Below are 6,000 nucleotides of genomic sequence, written 5' to 3'. Positions count from 1 at the left end.
AGTTGTGCTGGTTGGAGAGAGGACTCGACTATAGAAAGTTTTGAAACCCGTGCAAAGGAGTTAAGGAAAATTAAGTGTGAGGGTGGAGTAGAGAGGCAAGAACTGGACTCCAAGAAGTCAGTTTGTGAGGCTGATGTGGCTTTACTGGCATGGAAGTTGCTTTAGTGGTACAACCCAGCAGAATGTAAGCCCTGAGAGTGGGACAGAAAAGGAGAGAGACTATGAGAAACTTATTACAGGCAAAATGGATGGGCCTGTTTATGAAAGTTGAGGTTCAGTGGACACCGTGTAAAGAGAGACATCACCAACAGTAGGAAAGACACGTGGGCGTACTCTCCAGGTGATCCAAGGTTGAGGCTATTTTCCTGTGTGTTCTGCATCCCAGGCCCTAATGCCACTGGACTAGCACAGATCCCTGCCTGGGAGACATTAATGAATTCCCTTGTCAGGCTTTAGACCCGGTGAGGGTCCTAGAGGGAGGCAGCCACCAGCTGCAGTGTGTCAGAACAGACTGTTTACCAAACTCCTGCAAATATCACTAAACCCAGGGGGCACTGCTGTAAATTAGGAGAAAACAGGTTCTTTCAAGACAGTTACTGCCCTTGCCAGAAACTAATAGAGGATTGTTCTTCAGTACCTCCGTGACCCCAATCAAGAGGTTGATGGGTCCTGATTATCATGTGAGGCCTATTCAGCTGTAAACATGTAAAAAGAATGCACTCTAGGGAACCTGGACCTGCAAGAATGGTTGTTGTACCCCATTGCCCTGGTTTAACAAGAAACAAAGACCCTATGCGTCTGTGTTTCTCCTGTTGGGCAGGAAGACTGGAAAGGAGATTATTTATTGATGACCTTTTCCCAATATTTATTAGACATCAGTACAGGGTTCAGTGATCTAGCAAATCAACTGGTATTTTCAATGAGAAAATGATATAAATGCTCATTAAAAGTGCACGATTTGACCCAAAGGCCAGAAAATTGAGAACTAAGGTCAGCAGAGGAATTTAGACTCCATTCTTTGCACAGATGAGTAAACACGATGAGGACCCTGTGCTTAATCAGAAACGTCTCTGGTAAGCATCGTGTAAAAAGAATAGCGTTAAGTGCAGGTTAAACTTACTGCAAAAATGGAGCTTGTCTGTTATGAGGTTAGTAATAACAGGTTGTGGTGACGCCATGCCTCATTCCCCTCACCCCTGCCCCCACGTGATCAGTGTGAATTTGTTTATTTTTGCTGTTATGCCACTGTAGAAGAAAGCTCAAAATTCAATGGACTCACCACCAAAGAGCTACCAAGCCCTGTTCTGTACAACACCCACTGAAATGTCACGCGGCTTCAGAAAAACAACTCCTTTCCTTCCAGGAGTTAACAGTTTAACAATCCTCAATTTCTCACTGCCTCAGCAAAAATTATCTCCATTTCATTACATTCATTTGTTACAGATGCTTACATTTGATTTCTCCAGAGACTAGGAATGAAAGACTTCAGAAAACGCTTCGACCTATATTTTCTGAATCCCTATCTTTAGCAAGTCCCAGACTTCCCCCTTTACAGCCAAACACTTCATTAGTTTTGCTTTTCTCTTCTTAAGAAATGTGTAATAAATCCCATGAATCAGGACTAATACTTAGCCAAACATTTTCATGAAATGCCCTCAGATTAGTCCAGTTGCCTGGGCAAACAGCAACTCTACCTACCTGCCTTTAGACATCCTGGAACCAGCCTTCACTCTAGGCATCTCCACCATCTACTCCTAATAAATCTCATCTTGACTAACAGAAACCTGTCAATGGATAGAAGTTGTTGTTCAGTTGCTCAGTCGTGTCCAACTCTTTGCGACCCCATGGACTGCAGCGTACCAGGCCTCCCTGTCCTTCACCATCTCCTGGAGTTTGCTCAAACTCATGTCCACTGAATCAGTGATGCCATGCAACCATCTCATCCTCTGTTGTCCCCTTCACCTCCTGCCTTAAATGCTTCCCAGCATCAGGGTTTTTCCAGTGAGTCTGCTCTTCACATCAAGTGGCCAAAGAATTGGAGCTTCAGCTCCAGCATCAGTCCTTCCAATGAATATTCAGGACTGATTTCCTTTAGGATGGACTGGTTTGATCTCCTTGTAGTCCAAGGGACTCTAAAGAGTCCTCTCCAACTCCACAATTCATCAGTTCTTTGGCACTCAGCCTTCTTTATGGTCCAACTCTCACATCTATACATGATTACTGGAAAAACCATAGCTTTGACTGGATGGACCTTTGTAGGCAAAGTACCATCTGCTTTTTAATCATTCTAACCTAGATAGAACAGGCTATCTAGGTTTGTCATAGCTTTTCTTCCAAGAAGCAGTCATCTTTTAATTCCATGGCTGCAGTTACCATCCATAGTGATTTTGGAGCCCAAGAAAATTAAGTCTGTCACTATTTCCATTGCTTCCATCTATTTGCCATGAAGTGATAGGACCAGATGCCATGATCTTCATTATTTGAATATTGAGTTTTAAGCCAGTTTCTTCAGTCTCCTCTTTGACCCTTATCAAGAGACTCTTTAGTTCCTCTTTGCTTTCTGCCATAGGGTAGTGTCATCTGCATATCTGAGGTTATTGATATTTCTCCCCACAATCTTGATTCTAGTTTGTCCTTCGTCTAGTCCAGCATTTCGCATGATGTACTCTGAATATAAGTTTAATAAGCAGGATGACAACATACAGCCTTGATGTTCTCCTTTCCCAGTTTGGAACCAGTCTGTTGTTCCATGTCTGGTTCTAACTATGCATTAGGTACAATCACTTTTCCTATGTTGCAAGTAAGAATTATGAGGCATGGAGGGGTCAAGTAATTTGCCAAAGTCATACAGTTAGCAGAGTCGCCCAGTCTGTTTGAGAGGCTGGAAGCAACCATGATGAGAGCAAATTTCTTCTCTCTTTACCTCCATGTCCCAGAAGACAGTACAGTGCTCTGGACATAGTAGGCATTTGATAAGTTATTTGTTAAAGAATTATGTTTAGAGATTTTTTTGTTCTTTTCTTTGAAGCTAAACTGTTCATAAGAGTTAAAAATGCTAAAACTTGTCTGTCACTTCTGAGCTGGATTGTGGGAAAAGTAAATAGACAGTCCAGTCTGGCTGGACTGGGCATCTTACAGGCCTGGGTGAGCACCCAGAGAGCCCTTGAATCTGGAGACTAAGCAATCTTATCATTTTCCTAATTGTGTGTGCCAACGCCTAGCAATCTTTATATATCTTTTCAGTCATATACACATGTAAATATTTGCCATGGTTAAACCCTGAGTGACGCACTCATTACGGGCCCTCTCCCCAGCTTACTCCACAGCAGTGATACAGAGTAGGAACTCAAGGAGGTGCTGAGACTCCAGACACCTCACAGGGCCAACTCCTGCAGCCTTGGGTCAGAGCCGGACATGTACAATGTGAAGGAAGGTGAAGCTGCATCGTGCGGACAGGTGTGCATTCTCAGCCCACCTGGCAGAGGGGGACGATGGCTGACGAGGTTTTATTTTTTAAAACTATATCCAGCTTTGTGGCCCCACCTCCCCACCTGGGAAACCATCCGGAAGCCGTTGCTACTGGGACCTGCTGTCACCACTGCTCCCCATTGTATGGAACCGGAATCCCGAAGCTCTCAGAAATGGGCCGAGGTCTGGCCTTACTCCGGAGTGGTTGCTGCCCCTCCTCTTCACCTGATTCCCTAGTGTCTGCGTTGGACTTGTCTTCTGTAGAACATAGCTGTCACAGGGAAGCCTCTCTACTCCAGTTTGCCTCAGCCCTGGGTGAAGAGGCTCCAAAGTCAGGAAATCCGGTGAGTTCCAAGGAGCCGTGTACGGTATCACCAGAGGTCCTGACACCTTGAGGGGTGCAGGGGGCAGGCACCGTCTCCTCCACTCACCTTCCATCCCCTAAGTCTCAGAGCACCCAGTTCTCCCTGGTCCAGCTACTTCTCTACTCACTCTTTACCTCCTGCACGTTTCAAACTAACAGGCTATTTACTCTCCCCTGGGTTTAGAGAAACTATTCAAACTAACAGTCTATTTATTCCTCCCTGGGTATCCCTCCCTCAAGGGTGTGTTACCTTATACTTCGCTCATGATAAGTCTGTATTTATTTCTTTTTAATTTTTAATCTATGGGATTAAGAATCAGGATAACTTTGGGAAGAAAGAGGGAGAAATTGAAGGAGTCACAAGGTGGAGTTTTGGGGTGCAGGCAATGTTATTTCTTGATCCAGGTGATAATTATACAAATGAGTTCATAAGAGTTTATTATGATAATCATTTATTGAGCTGTACTTTTGTGATTTGTGTGCTTATCCCTCTGCATTATACTTCAGCCTTTAAACATTTAAGAGAGTCCAAATACTATCAAAGTGCTGTACAGTGAAAAAAAATCCGTTTCCCACACTTATCTCTTGCCCCCCAGTTCCCCTCCTCAGCTTGAATAACCCTGTTTAGGAAAGGGCTCTGGTAGTCGTTAGTGCTGTTCTACATCTCCTCCTTCAGGGCACCTGGGCCCGTTGCCCTCCTGGCATTTCCTGGCCCTCCTGTGGTTGGACAGGATTGTGCGACTACTTCTGGCCAGTGAGTTGTAAGCGGAAGTGATGTGTGTCACTTCTGGACCAGGGCATTCAGTCTCCGGTATAAGGTCCTCTGGACATCTCCTTTCCTCCTACCCCAGGGACATGCTGTTTTTTGGTTAGGGTTCTCCTTCAGCTTTGTTCTCAGATGGATTATGACAAAAAGCCAATTCACAATGGACGCAGGCAAGAGGCACGAGCAAGGAATGTGTGTGATGTTGAAGCCACTGAGACTGGGGGATAGTTTGGTACTGTGCTGATTCGTAGTGAGACCTCCTCTGTGTGTGCATGTGTGTGTGTGCACATGCGTGTGTGCCCTGCATGTGTGTATCTCTGAAGAGGACACCAAGAAAAAAAAGTTGAAATAAAAATATGTGGGGAAGTATGAGTATAGTTAATGTATCTGTTAAGATATTTTCAGCTCCAGGTATAGAAATCCAAAGTTAAAGTTGCCTACTCAATAAGACTATGCTGATAAAATAGAGGTGTGGTGATTCCAGGATTGATTTAGCTCAGCTGCTCAACTGTGTCATCAAAATTCTTCCATTTGATGATCCTTTCCCCTCTGCCTTCCTCAGTGTTTGGGCCACCTCCTTTCTTGGTGCATGATGGACGACTACAGCAGATTCTGGTCTCGCTTTTTCTTAATCTCTCATAATCTATCTCTCACACACACACAAATACACACAAACATCCAGATGCAAAGAAGAGGCAACTGAACAAAATGTTCAGATTGAAAAAGGAAACAAGCCTTCAGCATATTATGATCTTTTAGTACTTCTCTGATGGTAATTTCACAGCTCTTTAGTAGTTTGATATATTTATTATTGGGCTTCCCTGGTGACTCAGATGGTAAAGAATCTGCCTGCAGTGCAGAAGACCTAGGTTTGATCCCTGGGTTGGGAAGATCCCCTGGAGAAGGGAATGGCTAGAGCTTTTAACACAACACAAAGCGTTCTTTTGTTAGTAGACTACAAAATCAGGTAGGACCTGTGACAGCCAAGAATAAAGAAAGTGATAGAACATTTGGTTGGTCTCCTTAATCTGGACTGGTCTCCTTAACTTGAAGAAGTTAAGGTGAGTAAAACACACAGTAATCCTTTTAAAATTAATTTATCAGTTTGAAATACCTTTCAGTTCAGTTCAGTCGCTCAGTCGTGTCTGACTCTTTGCGACCCCATGAATCGCAGCACGCCAGGCCTCCCTGTCCATCACCAACTCCCGGAGTTCACTCAAACTCACGTCCATCGAGTCAATGATGGCATCCAGCCATCTCATCCTCTGTCCTCCCCTTCTCCTCCTGCCCCCAATCCCTCCCAGCATCAGAGTCTTTTCCAATGAGTCAACTCTTGGCATGAGGTGGCCAAAGTACTGGAGTTTCAGCTTCAGCATCTTTCCTTCCAAAGAAATCCCAGGGC

Source organism: Bubalus kerabau, chromosome 3 (genome assembly GCF_029407905.1).
Source record: "Bubalus kerabau isolate K-KA32 ecotype Philippines breed swamp buffalo chromosome 3, PCC_UOA_SB_1v2, whole genome shotgun sequence".
Lineage (NCBI taxonomy): Eukaryota > Metazoa > Chordata > Mammalia > Artiodactyla > Bovidae > Bubalus > Bubalus kerabau.
Note: the sequence above shows the minus strand (reverse complement) of the source record.